Source organism: Vicia villosa, linkage group LG1, assembly GCF_029867415.1.
Source record: "Vicia villosa cultivar HV-30 ecotype Madison, WI linkage group LG1, Vvil1.0, whole genome shotgun sequence".
NCBI lineage: Eukaryota > Viridiplantae > Streptophyta > Magnoliopsida > Fabales > Fabaceae > Vicia > Vicia villosa.
In genome coordinates this window covers 193912678-193928641 of record NC_081180.1, presented here as the reverse complement: position 1 = coordinate 193928641, position 15964 = coordinate 193912678, and the positions used below count along the sequence as shown (strand labels likewise).

The 15964-nt window shown below is 35.2% G+C and overlaps 1 long non-coding RNA gene across 1 annotated transcript; it reads left to right on the top strand.

Annotated features, from left to right (window-relative positions):
* The first annotated feature begins 7114 nt into the window (after positions 1-7114).
* LOC131621552 (uncharacterized) lies at positions 7115-11269 on the top strand. The gene is made up of 3 exons (XR_009289624.1): positions 7115-7784; positions 10590-10691; positions 10997-11269. It is a non-coding gene; the product is annotated as an uncharacterized LOC131621552 (long non-coding RNA).
* The last annotated feature ends 4695 nt before the right edge of the window (positions 11270-15964 follow it).

Below are 15964 nucleotides of genomic sequence, written 5' to 3'. Positions count from 1 at the left end.
GGTAATGTCTAAGGTGTTTAGATCATTTGCTTCCTTTATTGCTGTAACCTTGGGTTGCCATTCCCTGTTCAAAAATCTTAAGATTTTGTTAGTAGCAACTGCATTGGAAACAGGTCTATCAAGAGAATTTAAACGATTTTTCAAGTGAACGAATCTCTTCTACATGTTTTTGATGGATTCACCATCTTCCATGTGGAAGAGTTCAAATTCTTGAGTTAACGTATTGATTCTAGCTAGTTTGACATCATCCGTTCCCTCGTGGGCAACTTGCAATGTGTCCCACATAGCTTTAGCGGATCTACAATGGGAAACACGATAGTATTCATCAACTCCTAGAGATGAGATTAGAATGTTTCTCGCTTTCCAATCGTATCCATATCTCTTTTCATCTTCAGCATCCCAAGTATTTTCTGGTTTTGGAACAACTGCACCAGCTGCATTTGTCATGGTGATTTGAAAGGGACCATTGACAATAGCTGTCCAGATGTTCCTATCAATTGCATTGATGTGGACACACATACAATCCTTCCAATAGCCATAGTTTTCACCGTTGAAAACTGGAGCTCTATTGTGAGCCCCTTTAGGTCCGGAAGCCATCTTTCCAATAAGTGTTTCACGTAGCACGGAATAAACCAGAGCTCTTGATGTCACTTGTTAGACGCTGGCCTAAGGATCTAGAGGGGGGTGAATAGATCTCACAGATTTTTTCGGAGTTAATTGAACTTTAAGCGAAAGCGGTTCTGAAAAGATAAAAGCGACAAGAACACGATATTTGTTTAGGCAGTTCGTCGATCGTCCTCGCTACGACTACGTCTGCCCCCAATTCCAAACTGAAATTGGGAAATCTTCCATTAATGTTGAAAGCAGTTTATACAAAGAAGATAACAAAGCGATAAACAATAAACCAAATTTGTCGATCCTTTGAATCTTCTTCCCCCTTAATCTTGAGTCAGATTAAGGTCTTCCAAGAGCTTCACTTTGATCCCTTTCTGCAGTGTCTTAAATTGCTCGAACACTTGTTCTTCAATCTTCACACTCAGCTGGATCCTTGATGAAGCTTCTTGATAAAAACCCCCAAAATTCACCTATCTTGGAGGACAAAACCCTCAGATTTTATTCACCAAAAACCCAACAAATCTTCACCCACTAGGAATCTTCAATTCCGTTCCATGGACGTTATCGAACTCGATCACTAACCCTCAACACAAGAATGATTATGTGTAATTATGTTGGAGATGATGAAGAACGAAGATGAGAAGCCTTTGTGTATCTTTCAGTTGTTGGTGTTGAGAAGCAATAATGAACCTTGGATAATATATATGAGAGCTTATCAGTTGGAGCAGAGAAAACCAGAAATTTTGGCATTTTTGATCAGATAGGTCGACCTCTTGTAGTGCTTAGGTCGACCTAACAGAGCTGCATATCCTTTGGATGTCATTTGTTCCCAGTTAGGTCGACCTATTAAAGAGGTAGGTCGACCAGAATCCACTTCAGATGCGTTTTGGGGACCTTTCCTCAGATTAGGTCGACCTAGTTGTTGTGTAGGTCGACCTAGCAGAATGATAGGTAAATTTCTTCATTTTAGGTCGACCTGTGTTAGGAGTAGGTCGACCTGACTGCTGTTTTTCCGAGTTCCTGTTATTTTGCTTGTGTTGAGTCGACCTATATGCATAGTAGGTCGACCTGCTCTGTCATGAGTGACCAATGCTTGGTTTTCTTTGAGTTCTTCTGCTTGTGCCTTGTTGCTTGTATGCTTGTTGAGTTTGCCATGAATCAAAAACATCTTTGTGAGGTGTGGTCTTGTATTCACAGGAGTGTCAATAACCATACTTCCATTTATGTCAGATATCTCTAGATTCAACCTCTCAGCACAATCCAAAGAAATAAAAGAATGAGTTGCTCCAGTATCAATAATCGCAACTAAAGGTGTGCCATGAATGAAACACGTACCTTTAATCAATCTATCCTCTGGAGTAGTCTCTGACCCGGTCAAAGCAAAAACCTTTCTTCCTGATTGGTTCTTCTTTGGCTTGGTACAATTCGGACTAATGTGACCCTCTTCACCACAGTTGTAACAAGTCACAACCCTATTCTTACAATCAGCAGCAATATGGCCCACTTGGTCACACTTGTAACACTTCTTCTGATCAAGCTTGCACTCATTCCTACGATGCCCCATCTCTCCACAATTATAACATCTGATACGAGCACTGGAATCTCCCCCACTAGGTTTCTTACAATCAGCAGGTTTACCTCTACCATATGGCTTACCTCTATCCATATGTTTCTTTCCCTTTCTGTCAACTAACTCACGAGAGTAAGATGACCTCAGCTTTATGTTATCCTCCTCGAAAATCCTGCTACAATCCACAAAATCAACAAATCTCCGAATCCTCTGGTACCTGATACCTTGCTTGATTTCATCACGAAGGCCATTCTCAAATTTGACACATTTTGGGAACTCACTGGCTTCATCATTGTTGTAGTGCACATAGTACTTTGCAGCATACTCTGGTACCGTCATATTACCTTGCACCAGCTCTAGAAATTCAACCTCTTTTCTGCCTCTAACATCCTCAGGAAAATACCTCCTCAGAAATTCCCTTTTGAATATAGCCCAAGTAACTTCTATACCATCAGCATCCAGTTCAGCTCTGGTTGCCAACCACCAGTCATCAGCTTCCACAGACAGCATATGTGTGCCATACCTCACCTTGAGGTTCTCAGCATAATCGATGACTCTGAAAATCCTTTCGATCTCCTTCAGCCATTTCTGAGCACCTTCAGGATCGTGCGTGCCTTTGAACAATGGAGGATTGTTCCTCTGAAAATTCCCCAATTGCTTCTCAGCACCAATCCCTGCTCCTACAACATTTCCTCCAAGCACACCAACAATCATGCCCAGAGCCTCAGCGATAGCATCATCGTTTCTTCCTCCTCTTCTAGCCATTGTTCTGCTTAATCACAAACAATCCAGTCAGAACAAAAGTATCGACGAATAACTCGTATTACTCGCATACACAGGAAAGACTGACACTAAGACTCTGGTCACAACGACCGACTATGCTCTGATACCACTATTGTAACACCCCTCTAATAACACGCGGAAATTAAACAAATATTAATCAGAGTAACATGTAAAGAGGCGTCACAATTCATAAATAAAGAAAACACACGTTCGACATATGTCATACATTCACTGGAAACATCTGCATTATAACTCATTAGATAAAAACCATGTTTACACAGCGGAATTAAATCATCGAGTCAACATTTATCATTAATGTATCAGACTTCAAACAACATAAACAAATAGAGTTATAATCGAAACTCAAAACATCGCATTCCCAGTGTTACATCTACCAAAGCATGACACCGACACGACAACTAAACTGACTTATGAGCTAACCCTCACCAAGTCACACCGCTATCCTCAATCTAAAAATGAAAACAAGTAAGGGTGAGTCTCATCACAGTTAACCAATGTTATTGCATCATAAATAATAACATATCAAAGTTATATCATTTACCCAATCGTTTCATATTCAGACACATCATCATTACACATCCACAGACATCAATTCATCACATATCATATATTAATCATGTTATAAAACAAATCATGCATATGTATGAAACTGACACTATGCATGTGGTACCAACATCATCAATGGGAAAACCCACCGACCAATCTATCATCATCCAGTTCAGCTCTGGTTGCCAACCACCAGTCATCAGCTTCCACAGACAGCATATGTGTGCCATACCTCACCTTGAGGTTCTCAGCATAATCGATGACTCTGAAAATCCTTTCGATCTCCTTCATCCATTTCTGAGCACCTTCAGGATCGTGCGTGCCTTTGAACAATGGAGGATTGTTCCTCTGAAAATTCCCCAATTGCCTCTCAGCACCAATCCCTGCTCCTACAGCATTTCCTCCAAGCACACCAACAATCATGCCCAGAGCCTCAGCGATAGCATCATCGTTTCTTCCTCCTCTTCTAGCCATTGTTCTGCTTAATCACAAACAATCCAGTCAGAACAAAAGTATCGACGAATAACTCGTATTAGTCGCATCCACAGGAAAGACTGACACTAAGACTCTGGTCACAACGACCGACTATGCTCTGATACCGCTATTGTAACACCCCTCTAATAACACGCGGCAATTAAACAAATATTAATCAGAGTAACATGTAAAGAGGCGTCACAATTCATAAATAAAGAAAACACACGTTCGGCATATGTCATACATTCACTGGAAACATCTGCATTATAACTCATTAGATAAAAACCATGTTTACACAGCAGAATTAAATCATCGAGTCAACATTTATCATTAATGTATCAGAATTCAAACAACATAAACAAATAGAGTTATAATCAAAACTCAAAACATCGCATTCCCAGTGTTACATCTACCAGAGCATGACACCGACACGACAACTAAACTGACTTATGAGCTAACCCTCACCAAGTCACACCGCTATCCTCAACCTGAAAATGAAAACAAGTAAGGGTGAGTCTCATCACAGTTAACCAATGTTATTGCATCATAAATAATAACATATCATAGTTATATCATTTACCCAATCGTTTCATATTCAGACACATCATCATTACACATCCACATACATCAGTTCATCACATATCATATATTAATCATGTTATAAAACAAAACATGCATATGTATGAAACTGAGACTATGCATGTGGTACCAACATCATCAATGGGAAAACCCACCGACCGATCTATCATCATCCAGATACGGCCCTGCCAGCACAGATTCCACACAATGGGAATCTTGCCCTTCACTGAATCCTCTCATCTTTAGGATACATCCCTCATAAATGATTATGAATGCATGCAAACATTATATATAACATGTAACACCCTTCTAAACCCCCGCGGAAATATAATAAAATCAGAGTAAATTCACAGCAAGGATGCTACAATTAATAAAAGAAATAGAATACCAAGTCGATTGTCATGCTTTATTAGAATTAAACCAATATCAAAACATGTGTTTAGCACAGCGGAACTTATTTTAACAAAATTAGGAAACATATCCAAACAGAAATCAATACATAATCCATAACCGGAATGACAACAATGTATATCAAGTAACGCTAAGACTATCGATCCCAGTGTTACAATCAGAGCATGACTCGACACGAACTACGGGCTAGCCTACAAACTATCTTCACCCAATCAAGATGCCGCTACATCCTTAATCTGAAATCATCAAAGTAAGGGTGAGTTTCATTAGAATTAATAAACATTATGCAGTCATAAGCAATAAAATCTCATAGTAATTGTCATCCACTCAAACATACATATAATCGGAAATTATTACAACAAGCAACCATCAGTACATAAGCATCATCTATCACACCACACAATCATCCAATTATATCAAGCTATAATGCAATGAATGGACTGACACTAATGCATGTGGTACCATACATGGGATAAACCCATCCAACCGATCTTTTTCATCACCAAGATACAGTTCAACCAGCACAAATTCCACACAATGGGAATTATGCCCACCATTTTGATCCACTTTCATCACCGGGATCCATCACCAAAATGTATGCCAATGAATGCAACATATAACATGCTTACAACATCACCCAACCGATGCAATACATCGCCTCATTATCAATCACCAATTCATCACCAATAAGCATGTATATATTCTTAGCATTCATACAAACATATCACACGCATACATGAAAGACATCACCCAATAAATAATATAAACACGAATGTAAAACTCGGACTTTACGTCCATACCACCTATTCATCATATAGGCAATTAACTCAGCAGAACCCGGTTCGTCCCTACGTGGGAACCGGTTCCTGGCTGCTTCCCAAAACACACTTCTGGTTTTTACTTTGGGGAACCGGATTGTTCCTACCTGGGAACCGGTTCCCAGCAACCCAGAATCCACACGCCTTTGTTTTTATAAGGGGGAACCGGTTCGTCCCACATGGGAACCGGTTCCTACGTACCTGCACAGCCAAATTCACCACTTTGACAGCAAATACCCTATCCCATATTCCCCAATTCATATAATACGAATATAACACACAATTATCATCAATTTTCACACCATCACACATCTCAAACAAGTTTTAGACAGATATTAACAGCATATATCATGAGTATTATCAAAATTATGTTAATTCATATGAGTTCATCAAAACCTAACAAAATTCCCAAACCCGACACGTACGATTGAACTAAACAACAATCATAATCAATCCTACTACCTACAATCGCATAAGGATTACTAACCCGAAGAATCCCCCCTTACCTCAGAGTCGAATCTTCGAAGGTCTTCTTCTTCTTTGGCTCTTCTCTCTTTCACGTACTCTTCAGTTCTCAGACTTCTTCCCTTTTGCCTCTAACCTTCTTTTTTTCCCAATTTCCTTTATTTTATGAAAATAAAATAAAATATCTTAATAGACTTGCTTAGTTAACACCCCCCCTTCTGCTAACCACCACTCTAAGCCCAATGCCAATATTTCATCATTTTCCAAATAATTCCCAAAAATTATTAATTCTAATAATTTAATTAAAAAAATAATTAAATTAATAAACAAGAATTAACGGGGTGTTACATAACATACTATCATCATCATCATACTATGAGTAGCATCATCTATACTCATTCATCATCATCATTCATCATCATCATCATCATTAACAAGTATGTTCAATATATATATATATACAATTGCATCATTCAATAAAATCATATATCAATTAATCATCACTACGCCAAATTTGGCTTTTAGCAGCACACCTACGAAAGCGCTTCTAGACAAAAGCGCTTTCATAGGTTTCGCTAAAAACAAAATTAAAAAACAAGGAAAAAAAGCGCTTCTATAGGGGACCCTATGAAAGCGCTTTGAAAAAGCGCTGCTATAAGCTGGGATATGAATGTGCTTTTAAAAGCGCTGCTATAGGGAGTAGGTTACGAAAGCGCTTTTAGGTTAAAAGCGCTTTGATAGGTGATGTTATGAAGGCGCTTTTGAAAAGCGCTCTGGTAGCCCTTTTTAAAAATAAAATTTCTGAAAACAAAACACGCGTTTTATTTATTTCTTCATTGTTCTCTCTCATCTTTTCCATCTTTTCACACTCTCTCACCGATCCACAATCCCACTATAACTCTAACCTCCATTTCATATTAAACCCCATCCGCGACCCTCTTCATATCTTCCTCATTGCCGTAACTTCAACACATCTCACCCGATACACCTCCATCCCAAACCTCCGCCTTACATCCTTGCCACCACCTCCATATTCTGTTCTGAAACCATCACCGCTTACCTCCCTGTACTAACAAAAACCCCTTTGTTTCATACTTCCTCTCGTCTCACCGTCCAAATCCCTAGCTTCATTAACATTCAACACCTTTCAACGTTTCAGCGACACTCACTTTCAACTTTCTCTTCGGCAACACCATCCTAAGCCAACGTCAACAATCTCTCCACAAACAGCAATTGCAAGCCAACCGTGTTCTATTTTCGGATTCCCTCTATTTCCAACACCAACAGCTTCTGACTTCGACGAACGTTTGGGATATGGATAGGGTTTTCTGCACCCCCTTCTCTCTCTACCTCTTTCTCTCTCCACTTTTCGATTATCAATGGATAGGTACCAGAAGGTTCAGAAACCCAAACTAGACTCCCCCATCAACGAAAATGAGATCCGTATCACCACTCAAGGTGCCATTCGTAACTACATCACTTATGCCACCTCGCCTCTTCAGGTCATTCTTTCTCTTTCGTTTATCTTCGTTTCTTAGATTCGTTGCATACTTTGATTCGATTAACCCCTATTGATGTATCGTTTTAGGTTGGGTTTTGTTTTGTGGCGATTGGGGTTGTGTTTGATGTTTACTGTATGGTGTTCTTGGAATGTTGGAAGTTGTTAAGGTTGATTGATGATAATGTTGAGTTTTTTGATTCTTAATTGATGTTGTTTTGGTGTGTGGGAGTGCCTTTTGTTGATGTTGTTAAGAATATGGTAGTGGGTGTATGTATACTGTTTGTTGAATTGATTGAATGGGGATACTGAATAATAAATGATGGTTCATTTTCTGTTCGGGTATTTGTTGGTTGTGCATTGTGATAGTGAGAAATATTTAAGAGAACATTGACGAGTATATACTAGATTATGCAGGATGTCGTAAATTGAACCGCCGTTTAGACTAGGGGTGTCCAAAAATGTGGTTAACTGGATTGTATACTTGAACTGAATTGCATTGCACCATAAAAAAACTGAACCACTTAAATGGTTAATGAACTGAACCATTTAATTGACACAATTCAAATTCAGTTTAAAACCGGTTCAGAACCAGTTTTATTTTATAAACTGATTTAATTATAAAAATTAATTTTTTCATAAAAAGAGTAAAAAAATTATGAAATTAAAAAATAATATTTTTCTTCAAAAATAAAAAAAAATTCCAAAAATAAAAATAAAACATTGTTTTTAAAAAATAATCTTGAAAATAATTTATGCGTCTACGGGGGCAGATGACCCCACAAAGTTTCTAAAATATTTATATGCATGCATATGTAATAGTACCTACACCTATGTTAAATTAAAAAATTACTTCGATAACATGTCCTCCCTTTCAATTTTTTTCTTGGACACCAGTCATTAATTTAGTAAACTTTTTATGAGGTTTTGGAAACCAAAAAAATATATTATGAATTAGTTTTCAAACTAATAATAATAATAATAATAATAATAATAATAATAATAATAATAATAATAATAATAATAATAATAATTAATAAGGAAAACAATTTGGGAGCGCAATTGGCAAGTACACTAGTCTAATGTCTATTTCTATAAGGAGGTCTTAGCTTTGAATTTCTTCATTTTAACTTTTAAATCAATAACGTGTAACTTTTTTTGCTATGAATATTTTCAAAAATCAAATGAAAAATTACATGATAGATAAATCATTTGCAAGTTGCTAATATATGCAGAAAATATTTTACAAAAATTATTGTTACAGTGATTAAAATAAATAAATCACTACATTTTGAAATTATGAACTTATTAAGAAATATTTATATTTAAATAAATGATATTGTATTTTTAATATTATAAATCTATGTATAAATTTACTCTCACTACTTAAATCTTTCTGACGTGTCTATGAATCAAAGCATATTCAATTTACATGGATTGAAATTGAAATCTAATGAAAATCAGTATTTTCTTTTATTATCAGTGATTTTAATTTATTCTTTCATTAATTTTCTAGTTGCATCACTTTTTTTTTTCTTAGAAGTTGCATCACATATTTAAGAATTTGAGTTTTTCATTAAATAACTTGTTATATATCTTAATGTCGTTAATTAATCCAATTTGAGAATAATTTGTATGTATAATAAGTATGTATATTTTTTTTTTGAAGTGTCAGTTTTTGCATTTTGAATTTGAGAATTATGGTTTTGATCTAGAGTTGGATCAAGTTGAAAATGGTAGATGGATGTTAGTGTTGAAAAAAAATCTAAAATAAAAAACGTTTTTTTTAAAATAAAAATATATTTTCTCCCTAAAATAAAATTTTTGAAAAAAAATATGAGAATAATTTTTTTTATGAAAATAAAAAAATTGTTTTTTAAAAAATATGTATTCTAAAAAAAAATTTAATATAATTTTTTTATGAAATTAAATAAATTAGTTTTAAAAGAGTTTAAAATATAGATTTGGTTTAAAATTGCAAACTGATTATAAACTAGTTTATAAATATAAACTGGTTCTAAACTAGTTTCAAATTGAATTGAAACCATTTTAGCAGTTAACTGGATTTTTATTGAAATGGTTATTGCAAACTGAACCGAACCATAAATATGGTTTGGTTCAATGCAGTTCATGAACCATGAACACCCCTAGTTTAGACCACGAGTGAAAATTGTTGAGAAGCAAAAGTATTTCCAGAATATTTGATTGTTTCATTGTTTCTGATTGTAAGTTAGAAATCTTTGTATTGTATTAAATTTCCGAATTTGAAGTTATCTTTGACTTGGTGTCCTTTTAGACATTGTTCTATACCTTTTGTTCAGGGTCGAGGGATCTACAATATGTCACTTGAAATAGGAAAGAAAAAATGAGTTGTGAGTTCCTGATTGAAGAGGTGGGTGTTTTGTGGCTCAAACTTATGAGAACTTCCTTAATGTGTATTGTCTGTTTTCCTTGCTTTAATGTTAAATGTCTTAATAAATATGCTTGATTACCGAGTTTGATCACCAATGGTGGTTTAGTACGTGAATGAATATGGTTCGCTGTATGTTTGATGTAACTGGTTGACAACAAGCCAAATGCCGCAAATAGTACTTGTGTGTTATCATTGATTGTTCTAGTTCATGGTTGGTAGACATTTTGATTGGCCTTTTAGCAAACCACTTACGGTATATCTTGCATGTTTGTATATCTTAATAACTTCTCTTGTTCATCCTTAATCATTTAAACTAATTTTTTGTTAGATCTATATAGTTCATTATTATTACATTATATTGATGGAAGTTTATTTATAATGATTATATATTTTCAGGTGTGGATGTAACTCCTGCTATGAGTGTGGGAAGCATTGGAAGCATGGACATTTGTGCAATAGACGCACTAGACTCCCTAGATATAGATCGTGATATTCGTGGTAACTATATGAAACTCTTTACTTTCATTTTGAATAGAGTAATCCGATAATTGTAGTGATTCCAATAATTTCAACCTTATGTTTGTATTTAGTGGAACTGGTTACTTTCATTTTAATTTCAAATTTTTATTTAAGCTTATAATTGCAGTTTACATTTTCATTTAAGGGAATTTTTGTTTGGTTGAAGTATGTTCCTTCTAAAATATTTAGAATAGATAATGGACCTTTTAAGATTGAATTTTCTTAGATTTCATGATAATCTGCTTTCCTCGTGATGACTCTAATATGTTTTTGATTTTAAACAGCAATGCAGGGTTTTGCACAAAAGGATGCATAATCAATGAAGAGTGAAAAGTTGTTTCAATCTCAAGGAAGTCCTAAACAATGCAGGGTTTTGCACCATTTTTAGTGTGTATAATATATGAGGTGTGGCTCCAACTATTTGTAACTATTTAATGCTAAAGTTGTACACCTACTGCTTAGTCTATCGATTTAGTTGCTTAGATCTGATTTACTTATTGTTATGATGTAATATGAATTGGTTTAGTTGTTTTGGTTTAGAAATATGTATATATGTATTTTGATTTACATTAATGGTATATAATATAATGATTTTTTTTGTATATAATCGATATCGATTATAATGGTATATATATAATGTGATGGTGTAAGAATCAGTTTTAGAAATGATAAATTATAGTTTCATGAAAAAATACTGCCAAAAAATGGTAAATTACAGGTTCTGAAATATTGCTGCCAAAAGTTATAAAAATAATAGACACTTACGAAAGCGCTTTTCCAGAAAAGCGCTTTCGTAGGGCTACTTTAAAAAGAAAAAAAAGCATTCTAAAGTAGGCCTACCAAAGCGCTTTTTCAAGAAAAACGCTCTCATAGGTCACCCTACTAGAGCGCTTTTTCAGAAAAAAGCGCTCTTATAGGGGGGTCTACTAAAGCGCTTTTAAAAGCGCTTTCGTAGCCTATGCCAGCGCTGGCTTTGGCAGCGCTTTAAAGCGCTGTTAAAGGCCAAAAAAAGCGCTGTTAAAGGCCTTGCGTGTTGTAGTGCATACGATTTATCTCATTCTAATCATCATAAATCAAACATCATTCCAAACAGATCAGCATTTTAAAATTTACCCATCTTCGAACTTTCAAAATCACAAAACAGCAAAAACCTGCAAGTCACGCTGGCCATACGCGTACCATACGCGTACCAACAGAGCCAATTTTCCATAAAGCACAAGCCATACGCGTATCATACGCGTACGAACAGAATCAAAAACCACACCAAACAGACACATACGCGTATCAGCCAAGCATACACGTACCAGCCAAGCCCCATACGCGTATCATACGCGTACGAGCAGGAAGTGCATTCTGATGCACAATTGGGGAGCGTACCATACGCGTACCACCTCCCCCATACGCGTATCATACGCGTACCATACGTAAATGAGCAGTAGTTCTCAGAACCTACGACTTACCCATTCGTCTTCCTCGCGATTTCACCTGCATAATCTGCGATTTGGGTCTCAAAACCAGAAATTTCACATTCTAACAGCACATAATCTACCCAACAATCAATAGCATATGACTCTATATTCGATTTTACTCATCACAACCTAATTCTACTCAGTTATTAGGGAATTAACAGCCATAGATCCAATCTAAATGATGAACACCAACAGAAAATCCAGAATATAAAATCAATTAATCCAAACAATACTCCTAATCCATACTATCATCCATAATACGATAATAGAGATTAAATGGAGAGTCTCCCCTTACCTTAGACAAGATTTCTTGATCCTTGGTCTCTCCCTCTTCAGTTCTCCTTCACGTTCTTCGTTCCCAAAACTTGTGTTCTTTCACGTTCTTTGTTTGTTTCCCAAATCCAATTGTTTTATGAAAATAATAATAAAATTAATAAAAGGATTATTATATCACACCCCCTTCTTTTACTATTTCCTCACATGGCCCAAATGCCATAAACCATTATTTTTCTATTATTTTCACAAAATCCTTAATAATTCTAATTATTAATTCAAATTCCAAATTAAATTAATATTAAAATTATACGGGTGTTACATGAACGGGGAAGACGAAGCCCCCCCCCCCCCCCCTTGCGCGCGTTGCCTGATTTTAAATAATTTTCGAATTTTATTTTTGCTCATATATTATGCTATCCATTATGTTAACATCTATAGCATGCAGCGTGGTTGGTAGCATGTTTTGCCCATGACCCCAACCATCCCTGGTTCGATTCCCACTCTCAACAAATTTTGCCAATTTTTTCTTAGATTGCCCTGGCTACAGATCCAGTGCGTCCAGCAAGCGAAGGACTATCATACGCCTTCATAGTAGCATCGTTTGATCAACCCAGCTATATATCCAACGCCCACCAGCTTGTAGGACTATCATGGACCTTCAGAAGCCATCCACGCCTGATCCATAGAGCTAAGTTTTCTTTTCCTTTCCTAAATTCTTTTTATTTTTTCTTTTATTCTAATTGGTTTTATTTTCTTTTCAACTACCAAATCCTTTTTCTTTAATCGTATAAAATCAACAATTGTATTACAATAGTTAATTTAAATTAAAGAACGATTAGCTTATTAATTTTTAGTTTATTTTATTTTTTTTAAAGAATAAATAATTTAATTAACTTAGTTTTAATTTAGGTTTTGATTAATAATATTAATTTAATTTTTAATTAATAATTTTAATATAAGCAAATAAATTAGGGTTTATAAATGAAGAATTTAATCAGGATTAGCTAATTTTAAAATTAATTAGGTTAAAAAAACCAATAATTTTTAGGGTTGTTAGCCTCGATTCATTTAGAAACCCTAGTAGCCTTAGGTTTTTAGGTAGATGTCGTCCATTAACTTAGTGACTTTCCTCATAAAACCTCATTCCCTAAAAATCAGGGTTTACCCCCTCTTCAAAACTTTTTGCCTTGCCTTTATTTATAATCTGGTTTGTCTTAATCAATTAGGTTTGTCGATCTTTAATGCACTAACATTTTTCTTCTTTGTGCCCAATTTTCAGGGTTAATCAAAATCTTTCAGCCAACGCACCTCCAGATCAAAAAAGCTAAGTTCCCTTAATTTTTCTTATTATTACATAAATCTTTTCTTTATTACTTTTGCTTAGTTTTTTTACTAATTCTTTTGAATTTCAACCTCCTTTTTTTTATAAATGTAATTTTAATTAATTTAAGTTGATAATTTTAAATTAATTATGATTAAATTAATTATTAAATTAATTAGGTTAAATAATTAGTTAAGATTTTTAAGCTAGTAATTATTTTAGGGTAATAATTAAATTTTTGGCTAATTAATTATTTTAATATTTGTAAACCCTGATTTTATTCTGATCAACTGTTTTCATCATGATTACTAATCACTATTCTCCCTTATTTATTTTCCTCCTTTCAAAGTTGATCAAGGGTTCGAGGAAGATCAAGGCATTCGAAGATGTTTATACCGATTATTGATCCTTTTATTTTCTGCCTTTACTTTCCGCCTTTTAATTTCTGCATTCCCCTACAGGTTTTTATTGTAATTCCCCTTCCCCGCAGGTGTTTATTGTAATAGCGTAGGAATTTATTTTCTGCCTTTAATTTCTGTAATATTAATTGTTGTGGTTAGTAATCCTAAGGAGTACAAGCCTGCTAAATAACTTAGATCACTAATTACAAGATAAATATCATCGAAGTTAACCACCTGATTGTGCCACACACACACACCTTTAGGGTAACCCCTCTGGTTGCCTTGTTGCCTTATTACCGTTGCCTTGTTGCCTTAATTTTGTTGCCTAAGAATAGTCAAGTCCCTCGATTCCGAGGATACCTAAAGCAAATGTTGCCTTCAAAGTTATTGAAACTCCCTCAATGTTGCCTTATAAAAATGATTTGTCCCTATTGCTAAGGTATCCTCGCATGATGCCTAAAACTATTAAATGACTATTATATCCTTCCCTTAGACTACCTGCCCTCTTTATGGTAGGGACAGTCTTGTGGCGAACGATTATCCTCGATGACCCTTAAACATCCAATTGAAAGACTTCCTTCCCTCCCATGGTATGGATAGACCCTTTTACCCTGAAAAGCTAAAAGAACATTTTTTATAACTTAAGGGTAATTGCTTTTTAATTGCTTGCTCTTTTTCAAATTCAAATCAATATACTTTTCCACTTCTTTTCAAAATCAAATTCAAAAAGACTACGCTTATTTACAAGCTAAAGTTCTTATTCAAATTTCTATTCACACACTACTTTTCAAAAAATTCAAACATTTTGAAAACAAAGTGAGCTAAGCAATTAAGAGCCCATGGATAACCATGGATACAAAGGGTGCTTTAAACCTTCCCTTTGTATAACTTACCCCCCAAACTCAAAATCTTTTTAAAAGGTCTTTTCCTGTTCTTTTAGCCTTTCTATATATTGGATAAAATAAAAGTCGGTGGGGACTCTTGCTATCCACAACATTTCAAATAATGTCAGTTCACCGTATTACAGTGTCCTTTTCCACGAGACACATACCCTCGGTATTGAACTTCATTAAGAGTTTTAAAATAAAACTCAACCCTCGTTTTAAGATCAACATTATCACGAAATGTTCAAAAATTATCCAAATCAACGACTTGTTGTTACCCATTTAAAATCTTGAGGTTAATGTTCTGTTAACCTAAGATTGGGTTACCTCCGCTGTCAGAACTCTTACTCAAGGAGTTTCAACCCCATACCTCTCGAGGTTGTTTTTGCTAAGTCTCTGCCCAGTGGCTTAGTAAATGAATTTCCCAAATTATAGATCGATCGTATATATGCGAGTAAATGATTACATCTTTAATCAATTTTCTCACGAATGTCTAAGGCCTCAGTGCCCAGACTTTCTATTTTACACTTATCTGAATTCTCTTGCTAAATTAGATTGACTAACACTTTGTGTTAACTCCTTTGAAACACTATATTTAGCCAATGGAACTTCTGACAGAAGGTCCCTCAACCATTTAACTTCTTTGACTAGTGGAAGCAAGATCCACACACCATGGCTCCATGGTCAAGAGAGTGATGCATGTTTGTTTCTTGCTCTTCCAAGAAATCTCACCTCCAACTAGTGTAAATATCCACTCAGTTGTAAATTTATGATCTCCAACACTTGATATCCAACTCATATTGGTATATCCTTCTAATATGATAGGAAACCTACCATGATGGGGGTCAAGATTTTGTTTTCTTTAAAAGATAATCGAAAATCCTTGTGATGGCCTTCAAAT